Genomic DNA, 17,291 nt, shown 5'->3' on the forward strand with positions numbered 1-17,291 from the left:
GCTCTGTCACCCAGGCTGGAGTGCAGTGGTGCAATCTTGGCCTACTGCAACCTCTGCCTCCCAGGTTCCAGCGATTTTCTGCCTCAGCCTCCCAAGTAGCTGGGATTACAGGTGTTCGCCCCTACGCCCAGCTGACTTTTGTATTTTTAATAGAGTGGGGTTTCACCATGTTGACTAGGCTGGTCTTGAACTCCTGACCTCAGGTGATCTGCCCGCCTTGGCCTCCCAAAGTGCTAGCCAGGCACAATGGCTCACGCCTGTATCCCTGTGGGACTTCTGTGTGGGAGGGCAAGCGATAGGAATTATGGACCCAGGAACAGGAGAGACCAAATCAAAGTGGCCTCAGAGAGGCAGCACGGCTCAGCTCAGAGCAGGCAGGAGCGTACAGTGTCCCAGGGCTTATACTACTGTCCCTGTGTCAGAGGTGACAGAGCTGGAGCTCAAAGAGGTGAAGGGAGCTGCCCAAGGCCACAAAGTTAGTCAAGGGCAGAGCAGCACCTCCCAAGCCTCTGGGGGTTCATGTTGCTTCCAGGGGCCAAACCTTGATTCATTTTGAGCCTGATTCAAATACTGGATTTTGATACCCCTTCTTTTCCTGGGCCCTCCTGTCTGTTTTGTTTGGGGAGAAGGGGACAGGAATGAAGGGGGAGTCAGTGGGAGTCTGCCCAGGCAGAGGGGAAGAGCTCACGCTGATTTGCACGCCCAAGAAGGCAGGCACAGGGGAAGCTGGCTCTGCGGCCCTGGCTCCTGGGTTTCTTCCAGCAGAACAGTGATGGGGGTGGGGATGAGGTGTGCGCTGGTTCACATGAGTGACACATTGGGAGCAGAGCAGCATCATCTAATGAGAACAACTGGGCCGTGCGCCACCAAAGGTGAGGCGGGGTGGAGGGGGCAGTCTGAGCTGGGTGAGCCGCCGGAGATGGGAACACGGGGCCACTCGTGCCTTGCCTGGCTGTCTGGCTGCGTCACATGCAATAATGACAGTCACTGTTCATTGTGTGCTACTACGTGCCAAGCACCAGGCAAAGTACCTTCTACACGTTACTTCCTCTATCCTCACAACAGCCCCAGGAGGGGTGCTATTATCCCCTTTTCAGAGTAGGAAACCGAGGCTCAGGGAGGTGAAGAGATGTGGCCTTGGTCACAAAGCTGGGGGGCAAACCTGGGTTGGCCCTGGAGCCTGGGCTTTGAGCCCCAGCCCCGCCCTGCCTCTCTGCACCTCTGTCATGGCTCCTAAAGGATGTGAGTGCTGGCCGGGCTCAGTGGCTCACTCCTGTAATCCCAGCATTTTGGGAGGCTGAGGTGGGTGGCTCAGCTGACGTCAGGAATTCAAGACCAACCTGGACATCATGGAAACCCCGTTTCCAATACAAAAATCAGCTGGGCCTGGTGGCGGCACCTGTAATCCCAGCTACTCGGGAGGCTGAGGCAGGAGAATCGCTTGAACCCAGGAGGCAGAGGTTGCAGTGAGCAGCGATCGCACCACCGTATTCCAGCTGTGTGACAGAGCGAGACTCCATCGCAAAAAAAAAAAAAATGTGAGTCCAGGAGCTTGCCCCAACCTGTGGCCAGAGGGCAATGGAAGGAAGCAGAAGCCTCCGGGTGGTCACGAAAGGTAACACCGATCGGCCCCGACTTTCAGGAAAATACCAGTGCCGGGCTCTGGGGGCACCATCATGCTGGGACCAGCTGCACCACATCATGAATGGGCGTGGGGGTGGGATTCAGGGGCGAGCTGAGTGGAGTGGCTGCTGTCAGTCATCTTGGAAAGCAGGTCCATGAAAGAGGAGTGTCTGGGATCCAGGAGGGAGAAAGGACTTTCTGCCGTCTCTGGACTCGTGTGTCCCTTCAGCGGCCTCAAGTGGTCCTGGTGGTGGGTGAGTTTTCCCAGGTCGCATGGTGGTAGCTGGGAGTTAAAGACAAAACTGTGCCTCAGTTTCCCCCTCTTGGCGGTGAAGGTGGCGGCAGGAGCCCACAGTGGGCAACAGTTTCTAGGACAGCCAGTATTGAGCACTGGCGTATTCAGTGACACTGGTGAAGGCAGGGTAAGGAGGACTTCGCTCAGGACCATTGTGTTAGGTACAGGGGCCACTGCACCAGGGTCTTGCTGAGGGAGAGAAGAATTGGCTCAACTTCAAAGACCAGGCGGACAGGTGGGGATTTACAGCAGAGAAGGCAGAGCAGGTGTCAGTGGATGGAAAATTACTGAGAGGAAACGTCTGGCAAAACCGCCCCAACAGGATTCCTGCTGCAGGCAGGGTGATTGGACAGTGCCTGGGGGATGGTGGAGGATGAGGAACCCGTTCAGGTATCAACGGTGATCAGCGATCTAGGATGGGGGTTCTGCCTAAACTGACTTCACAGGTTCTTTTGCTAAAACAGGGTTTTACAAGGAAGTGCACAGACGGGTGTAGCAGAAGATTCAGAAGACTGCCTAAAGTTTTGCTAAGCAAGGAATCTTCATCAGGATCATGACTGAGGGGGCCTTCGCCTCTGTGCAGGGGGAAGCTGCTCTGGCCACCCTAAGGAGGGAAGCAGCCTAAGAAGAGAGGTGTCCCCATGCGCCCCAAAGCCTGGGAACATCTGCAGAGGTCCACTCCCAGGAGAAGGAGTCTCAGCAGATGCTAGAGGAGAGAGCAGAATACCCGCTGCTACCAGGAGAAGCTTCCAGAGAGCACCAGAGGAAGGCAGGGCCTAGGAAATGCACAGAAGCAGAGGTGCATACACTGAGGGGGAAGATATGAAAAGTGAGGTCTCAGAACAGTGAGGTAGGAACACTGGAGGCACCAATGACACACCAGTATTTTTTGTTCATTGTTCTTTAGGTAACACATCGCCCCCAACAAGATTTTGTTACTATGCCCCACAGTCCTGGGGGTTGACTGGTTCTCCCTGGGAGCCTCTCCTGCCATCATGGTGGCTGGTGCCAGAGTTGCTCTGAAGATGTCTTCATGCCCGTATCTGGCGGTTGAGCCTTGGCTGGGGCAGTTGGCTGTAGCATACACATGCAGCCTCTGTGTAGCTTGGGCTTCCTCACACCATGGTGCCAGCCTTCCTTCATTCTAAGGAACTGGGCAGAAGCGGTGTTGCCTTTCATGATCCAGTCTCGGAAGTCACATAACTTTACCTCTGACATAGTCATAGGCCTGCCAAAACTCAAGGGAAGGGAACAAAGACCCCACTTCTCAAAGGGACGAGTATTGGCACCATGCTGTAAGAAGTACAGTGGCACGGGAGGTATCATGGCCAGCTCTGGAAAAGAAAACCACCATATTAGTAACTATTTATTGCAAAACTACTATGAGCCAGGCACTAAACCCTGGGAATCCAGACGTGACCCACAGACACAAGTCCCTGCCTCATGGAGCTGACATTCTAGGAGGGGAAGCCAGACCATGGAGCAAACAAATAAATGAAATGGCACGTTAAGTGTACATGAGCACTAAGGAGGACAAGCAGTCAAGGACCAGGGCAGGCAGGGAGAGGGCTGAGTGACATGAGGGTCCTCTCCCCACATGCCCTGGTCCCCTCCGTGGGGATGTCTGGGATGAGACTCCAGGAGAGGGATCAGCCTGAGCAGAGGCACTGAGGTGGGTGGGTGTTGGGGGCTCAGGCCACAGCTCAGAAGCAACAGGGCTGGAGTTGAGAGAGGGAGGAGAGTGTGAGGCGAGGGTGACCAGGCAGTGGGGCCAGCATGGGCAGGTGGTCAGCCTTGGTGGGGACTTTGGCCTCTGCCTTGAGCAAAGCAGGGACTGTGGAGAGTTTTGAGCAGAAACAGAGAACGTCTCACTCTAAGAGCAGGACTGGATGTATAAGAACAGTTCTTCCCCACCACCATGGTACACGTTAACTTATGTAACATGTAACAAACCTGCACATCCTGCACGTGTACCCCAGAACTCAAAATAAAAATAAATTAAAAAAAAAAAAACGAACAATTCTCCCTGACCCCCAGCCTCTGCTTACATGCCTCTAAGAATATGGGACTCCCCCTTCATTGCTAATGGGGTTCTTCTCGTGAATGAACATGAGCCTCTTTGCTACATTCCCCGCATTATGGTTGGGTTCTGGGACCATTGAATGGCTCCATCCCCATCCTTGGTGTTTTAGGGGTGGATGCCTAACTCTCTGAGTCTTCACACTGAACCAGCCCCACCCAGTTCTTTCCCCAGTCCATATACTCGCCACTACCTCCTGAACGCTCACCTTTGTGGTCATTTATATGTGTCCTTTTTCTAAACCAGGGGGTGGCAAACTACAGCCCAAAGGCCAAATCTGGCCCACCACTTCTTTGTGCAAATAAAGTTTTATTGGAACACAGCCACATCCATTCATTTACTGTTGTGCTTGGCCACTTTTGTGCTATACTGGCAGAGTAGGTGAGTTGCTATGGCAGAGACTGAATGACCCACAGAGTTTAAAATATTTACCCTCTGGCCCTTTACAGAGGAAGTTTCTGACTCTCTCCTAAATGTGTGTGCCTTAAGATTCACCCCATCACTCAGCTGCTGCTGAAAGCAGATTGGAACGGGCAAGAAGGCCTGTTAGAAGGACAGGCTCTTAAAGATGAGCAGTAATAATCCCAAAGTATAATACTTTCACACATTTGCTATAAATTTGTACGATTCAAAGATCAATTTAGGCTGGGCACAGTGGCTCACGCCTGTAAATCCCAGTGTTTTGGGAGACCTAGGCATGAGGATCACTTGAGCCCAGGAGCTTGAGACCAGCCTGAGCAATGTAGCCAGATCCTCTGTCTAAAAAAAGTTTTTTTTTCTTTTTTGAGTTTTAGTCTCACTCTGTCACCCAGGCTGGAGTGCAATGGTACAATCTCAGCTCACTGCAACCTCTGCCTCCCGGGTCCAAGCGATTATCCTGCCTCAGCCTCCTGAGTAGCTGGGATTATAGGCACGCACCACCATGCCTGGCTAATTTTGGTATTTTTAGTAGAGACAGGGTCTCACCATGTTGGTCAGGCTGGTCTTGAACTCCTGACCTCGTGATCCACCTGCCTCGGCCTTCCAAAGTGCTGGGATTACAGGCATGAACTACTGCACTTGGCCCAAAACAATTTTTTTTTTAAATTAGCCGAGCGTGGTGGAGTGCACCTATAGTCCCAGCTACTCAGGGGGCTGAGGCAAGAGAATCGCTTGAACCCAGGAGTTGGAGTTTGTGGTGAGCTATGATCACGCCACTGAACTTTAGCCTGGAACAAGACTCTGTGTCAATAAATAAATAAATAATAAAAGGATGAATTTATACAAACACATGTTTTAAAATTAGACTTTATGCCTAGTTCTCTGTAAAGATTTTTATGACGCGTCTCTGGTTGTGTAAATACATATTGCTGTGTGTTTTCGTGAATGACCACCCCAACACGGCAGGCCTGGAATCTTACCTTCAATCCTTCCATTCCGCCTTCCCCTTGACCCCCATCTCAAGGGCTGCTGGAAGGCTCACTGAGAGGGTGAGGGTAGAAGTTCCAGGGGAAGTAACTGCCAGGTGTCCCAGCGTGGGGACTGCGTGTGGAAGGAGACTGGAGAAGGGAGTGGCTGGGATCCCAGGCATGGATCTCCTGCGTCATTGCCGCCCACCTGGGATGCAGAGATGCAGGGCGGTGTGTGGATACCACAGGTGTGCAAGCATCTTCTGGAAACTTCATTAATGAAGTTGGTGGGTGAGGAGCTGAGAAAGAGAGCAGGGGGCCGGGAATGGTTGGCTCATGCCTGTAATCTCAGCGCTTTGGGAGACCAAGATGGGAGAATTGCTTGAGAAGTGCCTGTCTCTATGAAAAATGTAAAAATTAGCCAAGCATGGTGCTGCACGCCTGTAGACCCAGCTACTTGGGAGGCTGAGATAGGAGGATTGCTTAAGCCCAGTAATTTGAGACTGCACTGAGCCATGATGGTGCCACTGCACTCCAGCCTGGGTGACAGAACAAGACCCTGTCTCTAAAATAAATAAATAGGCCAGGCATAGTGGCTCACACCTGAAATCCCAGCACTTTGGGAGGCTGAAGTGGGCAGATCACCTGAGGTCAGGAGTTCGAGACTACCTTGGCCAATGTGGTGAAACCCCATCTCTACTAAAACCATAAAAATCAGCCGGGTGTGGTGGTGCATGCCTGGAGTTCCAGCTACTTAGGAGGCTGTGGCATGAGAATGGCTTGAACCTGGGAGGCAGAGGTTGTAGTGAGCCGAGATCGCACCATTGCATTCCATCCTGGGTGTCAGAGCAAGACTGTGTTTCAAAAAATAATAATAAAATAAAATAAATAAATATATGATAGACAGATACTGATAAATAGATAAAAAAGAAAGAGAGCAGAAAGTGCTATCAGGAGAGGAGAGGGCTGGGGACGCCATTGAGGCTCAGCTACTGGACCTTCACCATGGGGCAGGAGTTGAGGGCACCAGGGACCAAGGGGTCACAGACTCCTCCACACCCAGGCCCCGTTCTGGGTTCAATGAAGGCACCCTGACCTGCCTGCTCACCTCCCCCAAGGGTTCCCTGGGCACCCAGACCAATGCTGCTCAACATTTTCTGTGTCATGGCTCTGGCCGGGTGCCTGGGTGCTGGCACTGGGCCAGATCCTCTTCTTCCTGCTCCAGAATGTGCCCAGGGTCACATGTGGTATGGAAAGGCAGCTGTCCCTGCCCAGGCCTCCCCCAGCAACAACCCTTGGTTGAGGTCATTTCCCTTTCTCATTTGTTCCATGAAAAATCTCTCCCTAGGTTAGCAGACAGGCAGGCCTTGCTCTGAACGAGCCTCCAGGGAGAGGTGGGAAGTGGAAAGTAGAATGCAGAGCTCTGGGTGGAGTTAGCTGAGCTGAGCTCATTAGATATCGCAGGACCTAGACACGACCTTGACAGGCTGAGCCCATGTCCTCTGAAATCACCTTGAATCTATTAGACTAACTGGCCTCTAGCATTCTAGTTTTCCTTAATAACCACAAATAGATTATCTGTTTATTGACTAGGGTCAAAATATACAAGATAAATGTAGCAGATCAGGCAATGGGGGCCAGTTTCAGGGGCCACCTGGAAGTTCCAGACTGCCTTGTGAGGGAGCTGACCAGCTGAAGGGTTATAAGAACTGTCATGTCTAGCCGTGAATCCAGGCATCCAGCCATTCATTCACCCATCCTTCCATTCTTCCTTCCCTATCCTCTTACATTGCTCCTTTCAGCCTTTCATTCTTCCATCAGTCCATCCAAACATCCATCCATCATTTCATCCTTTATTTCCTTTCATCCTTCCATTAATTTATCTCACTATTAATGGAATCCAACTATCCAACTAATAGAATCCAACTATTCTTTTATCTATTCACCCTTTTCCCTTCCTTCCTTTCTTTCATTTTTCCATCCTTCCTTCCCTCCATTCTAATGTCAATCTTTCCCTCCATTCATCCATCCCTCCTTTATCCTTCTATCCTTCCACTCAATATCTATCCTTCTGTCCTTTCATTCATACTCTTTCCATATATATCCATCCAACCATCCATCCATCTTTCCTTTTCCTCACTTCCATCCATCCATCATTCAATCTAGCCAATCATTCTTCCTTTCCTCCTTCCATTGGTCAACCCATCCTTTCTACCCATCAATACGTTCATTGATTACATATTTATGAGTACCGACTTGAACTGGATACTACTTATGTTTAAGTATTTACATTTATATGCATGTCCAAATTTTTCAATATGAATAAACCATAAGCCTATTCTAGAAACATCTCATAGGGAAGAAAGACTTCAAATACTTAAGGTACAACTTGAGAAATGCAATATAACAGATTCCCAAGAAGTAATGCAAGTTAGAGTGGAGTCGCCAGCCCTCAGGGGGTCATAATGGGTTCCCTGGGTGCTCTTGGGGGAGGTGGGAAGTGAACGTTTATCATGCAGATAAGGAAGGCATTCCAGGCTGAAGGAAGGGAATGGGCAAAGTCACAAAGGCATGGGAGAGCAGGGAGGTGATAAAGAGTGTTGTGTGCTAACAGGACATAGCCTGGAGATGAGCGGGCTGGAGAGAAGAGCAGGAGCCCAGTCTCCAAGGGCCATGTGAGGAATTTGGACTTTGTCCTGAGGACAAGGGGAGCCCTAGAAGAAAGGGCCCCCTGGCTGGGAGGGGAGGAAGGAATGTTCAGGGCTGAGGAATGTGACTGCAGGTAGGGGGAAGGTCACCCTGGGAGGCAGGAGAGGAGATGACTTGCTCTGGTGAAGGTGCCGGAGGTCAGAGGGAGAGTGAGCGGAGTGGAGAGTGGTGTGGGCGGCACGGGGAGCAAGTGATGGGCAGGAAGAGGGCGATGGTACTGAGGGGCGTCCTGCAGGTAGCCAGGGGTGATGATGCTGGAGCTGGGAACGTGAAAGAGAAGCAGGGTCGGAGGGCAGGGTGAGTCTAGGTTCAGCTGAGGAGAGCCTGGGGTCTGGGGGCATCCTGGGAGAGTGGGCGCACAGACCTGTAGCACTGGCTTTTGCTGCCTGTTAGCTCCCTTGGTCTCAAGTACTGACCAAGGCTAGGCAGGCAAGGCATTCATTCATTCATTTTTTTTTTTTTTTTTTTTTTTAGAGATGAGACAGCGTCTCGCTCTGTCACCCAGGCTAGAGAGCAATGGCACAATCTTGGCTCGCTGCAACCTCCACCTCCTGGGTTCAAGTGATTCTCCTGCCTCAGCCTCCCAAGTAGCTGGGACTACAGGTGCTCATCACCACACCTAATTCTTTTCTTTCTTTCTTTCTTTTTTTTTTTTTTTTTGTATTTTTAGTAGAGATGGGGTTTCACCATTGGCCAGGCTGGTCTCAAACTCCTGACCTCAAGTGATTTGCCTCCCTCGGCCTCCCAAAGTTCTGGGATTACAGGCGTGAGCGACCGCATCTGGCCCATTCATTCTTTCATTTACTTGACAAACACTTTCCGAACACCATGTGCCTGACTCCACTGTAGGCCCTAGATACACAGCAAACAGGTCACCAGCATTCCTGCTTTCCTGGGACCTGCATTCTGGTGACAGCAAGTCCCGCTGGACAGTTCCGGAGCCTGAGACTTACAGAGGTGCAGTGGCCTGCATAGAGATGCGCGGTCAGCAGGTGGACAGTCAGGAGCAGGAAGGCCCCTGGAGCTGGAGGCCCCTGGAGCTGGAGGCCCCTGGAGCTGGAGGCTGGGAAGTAGAACTGAGTGGGGACTTTTGGTAGCCAGAGGAAGCTCCGGGTTGTCCACACTGCTGGGTGACTCAGCAAATGGCTTTTCTGCTGCAGCCTCGAACTGAAAGCCGAAGCAAGAGGGGACTGTGGGGGGTCCAAAGGGACAGCCAGGTGTCTGTGGCCGGAGCTTCCACTGCCCTTCTGGACATGGTTGTTTCCTCTCCCTCTTCTGGCCAGAACTTGCCTCCTCTCTCCTCCCCAGTCCCCCAGTCCTGCTGTCTCCTCTGCTTCGGTTGCAACTTAGGTTCCAACCACACCCTCACTCGATTCCTTGGCCACTGCTCGTCTGCTGAGTGAGACCCTGGGTCTCTGGCAGAGTTTGCCCTGGGCCAGCAGTGGGGTCTGAGACATGTTATTTGGCCACTCTGAGCTGCCTCCATGTCTTTCTCCATAAAGCAGAGCCTCCTGGGCTCATGGACTGGACAAGCCTTGTGAGCTGGGGCGGACCTGCCAGGGTTTGCTCAGCTGAGCCGAAGCTGAGGCCAGTCCTGCACCCAGGCCCCCACTGTGATCCTCAATGCTCACATTCCCTGAGCCCACCACGTCTGGAGTCTTTCCAGGCATGATCCAGGCATGAGCTCACTTAATCTTCACACAAGTCAACAAAGCAGGTCCTGTTACCAACCCCTCGTCTGTAGACTAGGAAAGCGAAGCACAGAGGAGTTCAGTACCTTGCTCAATGTCACACAGCTCCAGTCTCTACGGCTATTGCTGGGCTATGTCCCCTCACAAGACTCTGCCCCAGGCACTATCTTTTAAAGAAGGGCAGGACCACTGGCTAAGGGAGAGGGGCTGGCAGGAGCTGGACATGCTCAGTATGAAGATGAGATGGCTTGGAGACCTGGGGGCTGGAGGGGAGTTCTTGAAATTCCTTTCCCCATCTCTTCCTCTTAGGTTAACTCTTGCCCATCTCTTAGGACTTAACTCAAGGGTCTCCTTCTCCACCAGCGCCCTCCTGGATGCTTGCAGGGTCCAGGTGATTATCTCGTTGCATCTAGCACTTTCTCTGCACCGGGCACTGGGCGAAGCATTTGATGCATTGTCTCTCGGAATCCTCATGGTTTCTCTGTCTGTATGTGGCTTGTCTGGGCAGGGGTCTCTGGTAGCAGTAGCAGAAGCCCCTGGGGCCAGCTTAAGAGAAAGGGGCCATTTGTTGGGAAGCTCTGGGTGTGTTGGGGACCCCTGGTCTCACTGAGGATTCCAGCCAGGCACCGGGAACTTCCTATCTCCTCTCTGCTTCTCATTCTCTGAGGCTGCAACATTTCTCCTTGTGTGTTTCTCCTTATGGCCCTGAGGCCCCTGGTACAGAAGTCCCTTCGATGTAGGAAGAATACTTTAGTCAGGGCTGTCCAGCCACACAAATAGACTAATAGAATCCAACCATCATTTTATTTATTCATCTTTTCTTCCTTCCTGTCTTTCATTTTTCCATCCTTCCTTCCCTCCAGTCTAATGCCCATTCATCCATCCATCCATCCATTCATCCATCCATCCATCCATCCATCCATTCTTTATCCTTCTATCCTTCCACTCAATATCTATCCTTCTTTCAGCTGCCTGGGAAGACAGTGGTGACCCACCCTGGACGCATGCAGGCAGTGACACAAATGGGGTGGAGAATGTCCCAGCTCTGACGGGCCTTGGGTTCAGGTGGCCTTCTAAGGGCTAGTCCCATTTGAGCCACTCTGGGCTGTGAAATTCAGAATCCTGTTTCCAAATCCCTCCTCAGTGTCTCCCTGGGATGTCCAGTGGGCACTTCACACAGAATACATCCAAATCCAACTCCCATTCTGTCCCCCAAACTGCCCCTTCTGGAGTCTCCCCATCTCTGGGAATGGCAACTCCATGCTTCCAGTAGCTCAGGCCAAGCCTTCCAAGTCATCCTTCAGTCTCCTCTGTCTTCCATTCTGATCCATCCACACATCCTGCTGTCCCTACCCTAGGAATCTATCCCAAGTCTGACTTGTCTCTCCATGGCCCTGGCCATCACCCTGGTCCAAGCCACTGTCACCTCTCATCTGGGTAACTGCTAGAGCCTCCTAACCAACCCCCTTTCCTCCACAATCCATTCTCGCCACAAGTCAGATCATGTTCTTCCTCTGCTCTAACCCTGCCATGACGCCGAGCAGAAGCCAGTCTGTACGAGGGCTCCCCATGGCTCGGCCCCCTTGCCCCTCACCTCCTCCCAACCACACCTCCTGTGCTGGGTCCTCCTCTGTGCCAGCCACATTCCCCTCCTCCTGACCTTTGCACTGGCTGTCCCCTCTGCCTGAAGCCCTGCTCCCCCACATCTTCATGGCCAAGCCCTTCAGCCCCTTTGAGTCTTTGCTCAGGGGTCACTTTCTCAGTGAGGCCTACTCTGACCTCCGTTTAAAAAATTGCAGCCCCCTGACCCCAACACATTACCCAAGCCCCGCACTCCCCATCCCTTTACCCTGCTAAGCTTTTTCTGTTTTTCCCACAGCACTAACCACTTTTAATGTGCTATATAATTTAAATTACTCTGTTCATTATTATCTGTCTGCACCCACTAGGATATGAACTGTCTGGGGGCATTGACTTTACTTCTGCTGACCGATGCATCCTAATCACCTCCAGTATCCTAATCACCTCCAGCATCCTATCTACCTCTAGCATCCTAATATCAGCTCCAGCATCCTAATATCACCTCCAGCATCCTGATCCCCTTCAGCATCTTTAGTTATCTTGTGACTGATACAGTCTAGTTGCTCAATTGGTAAATATAGTGGCGAGGGAGGGGCTGTAAGTCAGGAGCCAGGGGCCTGGAGATGCCCTTGCTACTGGTCGGGGCAGAGGTCCCCCCACACCTGGCTTGGGGGTCCAGGCCGACTCAGCCCAGTCCCTTTTTCCCTCTTCCCCACTCCCATATAGAATGGGTCATAACCTGGAGGGGCACTGGTTCTGAGATGTATGCATGGAAGGCTCAGGAGGGCTAAAAACCAACTTTGTTGGTATAATTCCAGAGGTCACTTGTTTTTCAGGGGGAGAAAGTTTTCCTTTTTTTCCCACAGCACTTATCAATTTCTGACATACCGCACCATACATTTACTTACTTGTTAAGTTTCTTTCTCACTCTGTTGCCCAGGCTGGACTGTAGTGCAACCACTGCTCACTGAAACCTTGACCTCCCAAGGCTTAGGTGATCCTCCTGCCTCAGCCTCCCAAGTAGCTGGAACAACAGGCATGTGCCACCACGCCTGGCTAAATTTTGTATTTTTAGTAGAGATGGGGTTTCGCCATGTTGCCCAAGCTAGTCTCAAACTCCTGGGCTCAAGCGATCTGCCTGCCTAGACCTCCCAAAGTGCTGGGATTACAGGCATGAGCAAACATGCCTGGCCTTATTATGTTAAATTTCTAAATGTATTATTTATCATTCATCAGATTACCAAAGGGCTTCTAATTTTAAACAGTAGAGAACTAGCTGCAAAGCCAAGGCAGGAGGATTGCTTGAGGCTAGGAGTTTGAGGTCAGCCTGGGCAACATAGCAAGATCCTATCTGTACAAAAAAAGTTTTAATTAGCTGGGTGTGGTGGTGTGTGCCTGTAGTCCCAGCTACTCAGGAGGCTGACTCAGAAGGATTGCTTGAGACCAGGAACTGGAGGCTGTGGTTATCTATGATGACATCACTGCCCTCCAGCCTGGGTGACAGAGCGAGACCCCATCTCTAAAAGAAAAAGAAGTCTGGGCCAGGCATGGTGACTCACACTTGTAATCCCAACACTTTCTGTGTTTTTTTAAAAATTATTATTACAATAACTAGAGATTTATTAAACCAACAAGTCATTCTTCTTACAAAATTACAGTTAATATGGGGTGGAGGGCAGTGATGGGGTTGGGAGGTGGGACCACTGCACCTAAGAGAGATGGCTTTGCTAAGAAGGGCCTGGGGTGCCTGAGCCCACCAAGCCTAGATAGGGGAGGGGAGGATGAGGAGGCAGAGGGTGTGCGGTAGGAGCAATGTGGGGGACAGTGGGCTGAGCCAGGGGATGGGTTGGAACCAGCAGAATAGAGAAGACCAGGAGGCAAGAGGGGAGGGCCTGGCTGCCCAGAGCTGGGAGAGTAACATGTAGGGTGTGGAGCGCAGTGGAAGGGAAAGAAGGGGAGGGGAGGGCAGGGGAGAGGGGCCACAGGCCACAGGAACAGTGGTACCTCAGAGCTGCCAACTCTACCAGGAAGGGTTATGGGTTCTGCTGGTGGTCTTGGGCCTGGGGATAAGCGCTTCTCTTCCAGGAAGAGAAGAGAGGGAACCTCTCTCTCATGGAGGGATCCAGGAGTTTGGATTGGGGGACATTTTTTCTGCTTTTCCCCCAACCTGCCCCTTCTTTGACAGGGGCCTTCATCTGGCTGGAGTGGGGTCTGTCTGGAGGCCTCAGCTGGACTCTGGACAGGGTTGGATCAAAACTCTTCTTGCTGAGGGTTGGGAGACAAGGAAACCTACCACAGACCCCACTGCAGCAGCTCATCCCCTGGGCCTGTTCCCTGGGCTGCTGAATCCCAGCACTTTGGGAGGCTGAGGTGGGTGGATCGCTTGAGTCCAGGAGTTCCAGACCAGTCTGACCAACATGGCAAAACTCCGTCTCTACAAAAAATACAAAAACTAGCCAGGCGTGGTGGTGCATGCCTGTAGTCCCAGATACTTGGGAAGTTGAGGCAGGAGGATCACTGCAGCCCAGGAGGTCGAAACTGCATACCACTGCACTCCAGCCTGCGTAACAGAGACCATAGAGAACCACTTGTCTCCATCATCCCACTGTTTTCCTTGTGCTCAGCAGGGATCCTGGGCTCCCAGGCCTAAGTGTAACTCACCAGGTTCCCCTTGGGTCTGTGACTGCAGCCTTCATCTAGTTGGAGAGCTGACAGTTGATTCCCCAGACTCAGCTGGCCCCCGGACTCTCCCTCCTTGGTCCCCAGCCTGGTGGTTTCCGCACCCCCAGACCCTGTCCTTCGTCTCCTCAGGCTTTAACCCGAGCAGGGCCCTTCAGGATTAGCAAGAGCAAAATGGTGCCTGGAAGAGCACTGTGGTGCTCTCCATGGTCCTGAACCCCACTAGTCCCTGTTCAGGGTGAGGGAGGTGGTTCTTTGGGAAGTAGCTGGCGGGGGAAGGGGGGATTGTGTGGTCCCAGAGGCTCCTCTCCCTCCCGCCTCCCTTTCCATGTCATACTTTTACTTCTCCACTTCCTGGAACTCTAAACCTGCTTTTCTGGCTTACATTAAACCATCTTATCTTTGAGGTCTTAGCTGAGTTGTCAGCTTCTCGGGAAAGTCTTCTTGGACTCTACAGAACTGAGGTAGGTCTCCTTCTTCGTGTTCAGGAGGCGTCCTATATATCCCAAATTCCAGTGTGCAGTGACCACCTGGTGGGTCCCATCGGTCAATTGTAAGCTCCCAGTCCGTTTCCCTCACTGCTGTGTCCCCAGCATGTAGATAATGACATTAAATTTTGGTTGAACAGAAAAATGAATTCATGAATGAAATGAATGTGTGGTGGATGGTCTGGGGGAAAGAATGGCCTCACAATCTGTGCCTACCCTTTGATTAAGCCCGGGCTACTCTGGCAGCCTCTGTGTTACAAACACGGAAGAGAACAAAAGTCCTTCCCCAAAGAAGTATATGACCTGGTGGAGGAATTATAGTGGCTGATGATCTGAGCTCCATTTCACAGATTTGGAGACTGAGGCTCAGGGAGTGATGTGATTCTTCTATGATTACATAGTTCAGGAGTGACAGAGATGGAACTTGGCTCTGGACATTGTAGCCATCCCCTGGCTGTGCCATCACTTCCCGTCTCTAGATCAAATTCATGCTCCTGTGTAACGAAAATATCTCTAGGGAAATGTCCCAACTCCAATATTCCATGGAAAATTAGAACCCATGAGTTTAGTCTCTATTTTGGGGGCCATAGCTTCTGGGACCACTGAGATGGCGCCAGGGAAAGCCCTTGGTGCCCAGTAAGCAGTTTTGTTGTCCAAGTTTTATCATCAGAAACAGGGTGGGAGGCCCCTTCTTCCCAGTAACTGGATTATTGGCAAGAACCACAAGGACCATTCACACTCCCAAAATGTCTGAACAGTTGAGTCCCGTGGGAAGTTTGTGGTAGGCATGATATGGCCCAGCCCAGCCTCAGTCTGATCCATGGCCAGAGCTCCTGGGACAACCCACATCCCATCCCAATGTGGGCCTGTGGGACCTGCGGGAAATTCCATTGATGTCATCTTGGGAACCTTCACCTACAGGGTTCTGAGGGATGTGGACAGTAGGCCCTGCACTAGTGGCAGTGTTCAGCTTATGGAACTGTCCCACATATCCATCACATGACCATATAAGAACCTGAAGAGTCCCGTGTCTCTGGGGCAGGCAAAGCCTGGGTTCTGTGGGGCTTTGATGATCAAAAATGGGCCATTTTATTGTTACTCAATAAAGCTGTTTGCTTAAGAGACATCTGGGGGTGGTGGCTCATGCCTATAATCCCAGCACTTTGGGAGGCTGAGGCAGGAGGATTACTTGAACCCAGGAATTCAAGACCAGCCTGGGCAACATGGCATGATCCCATCTCTACAAAAATATGAAAAATTAGCCAGTTGTGGTGGTGTGCACCTGTGATCCCAGCTACTTGGGAGGCTGGAAGATCCCTTGAGTCTGGGAGGTCAAGGCTGCAGTGAGCCATGATCGTGCCACTGCACTCCAGCCTGGGCAACAGAGTGAGACCCTCACTCAAGAAGAGACAGAAGAAGAGAGGTTTTGAAAACATGGTATCTTAGTCCTTTCAGACTACTATAGTAAAATATCATAAACTAAGTGGTTTATAAACAACAGAAACTCTGGAGGCTGGAAGGTCCAAGATCAAGGTGCTGGTGTCTGCACCAGAGATACCAGCTCTGGTGCCTGGTGAAGGCCTGTTTCCTGGCTCACAGAACTGTCTTCTTGCTGTGTCCTCACATGGTGGAAGAGGTAAGGGAGTTCTTCAGCTCCTCTTTTATGGTACTGATCCCATTCATGAGGGTCTGGCCTGATGACCCCAAAGCTCCCACCTCCTAATACCATCACAATGGGGATTAGATGACAACATTACTAACTTTGGGGCAACATGAAACATTCAGACCATAGCACATGGGGTACATAAAAGAAAAATAGCACAGAAGGAGTTGGGTGGGCAAAAGGCGGAAGAGAGCTGGTTAAGGACCTACCAACCTTGAAGGGAGGCAGTTGGCCTCTGCTGGAAGCAAACTTCAGGACCAACATTCAGCCTGCTGAGGAGGAGGAAAAAGAGGAGGGGAATCAAATAGGGGCCCCCAGGACCCTGGCAGGGACGCTGCTAAAGGCTGGCTTGGCTGGGCGCAGTGGCTCATGCCTGTAATCCCAGCACTTTGGGAGGCTGAGGCAGGTGGATCATGAGGTCGGGAGATCGATACCATCCTGGCCAACATGCTGAAACCTCATCTCTACTAAAAATACAAAAATTAACTGGGCATGGTGGCACACACCTATAGTCCCAGCTACTCAGGAGGCTGAGGCAGGAGAATCGCTTGAACCCAGGAGGCGGAGGCTGCAGTGAGCCGAGATCACGCTACTGTACTCCAGCCTGGGCTACAGAGAAAGATTGTGTCTCACAAAAAAAAAAAAAAAAAAAAAAAAAAGCCTGGCTTGTGCCTTTCCACTTAGTCTGAGAGTTGGGACTGCGGAGAGTGGAGCAAACTCAGCACCCCAACAAATTCACTGTCTGAGTCAGCTCAGGACACTGTAACTCATTACTGTGGACAGGGCAGCTTTGACAATAAGTATGGATTTATCGCAGCTCTAAAGTCTGCAAGATCAGAGTACCAGCATGGAAGGGCTGCCAGGGGCCCTCTCTCTGGGTGCCTGCGACCTCCACGTGGTGGAGGGATTGTCCCTCCTGTCTCTTCTCACAAGGGCACTAATTCCACTGTGAGGGCCCCTCCCTCATGCCCTAATCACCCCCAAAGGCTGTACCCCAAATAACATCACACTGGGGACTGGGGCTTCTGTATGTGAATTGTGGAGGGACACAAGCATTCAGTCCTTCGCACCCACCCACCACTGTGTCTAGGAGA

Source organism: Piliocolobus tephrosceles, chromosome 6, assembly GCF_002776525.5.
Source record: "Piliocolobus tephrosceles isolate RC106 chromosome 6, ASM277652v3, whole genome shotgun sequence".
Taxonomy (NCBI): domain Eukaryota; kingdom Metazoa; phylum Chordata; class Mammalia; order Primates; family Cercopithecidae; genus Piliocolobus; species Piliocolobus tephrosceles.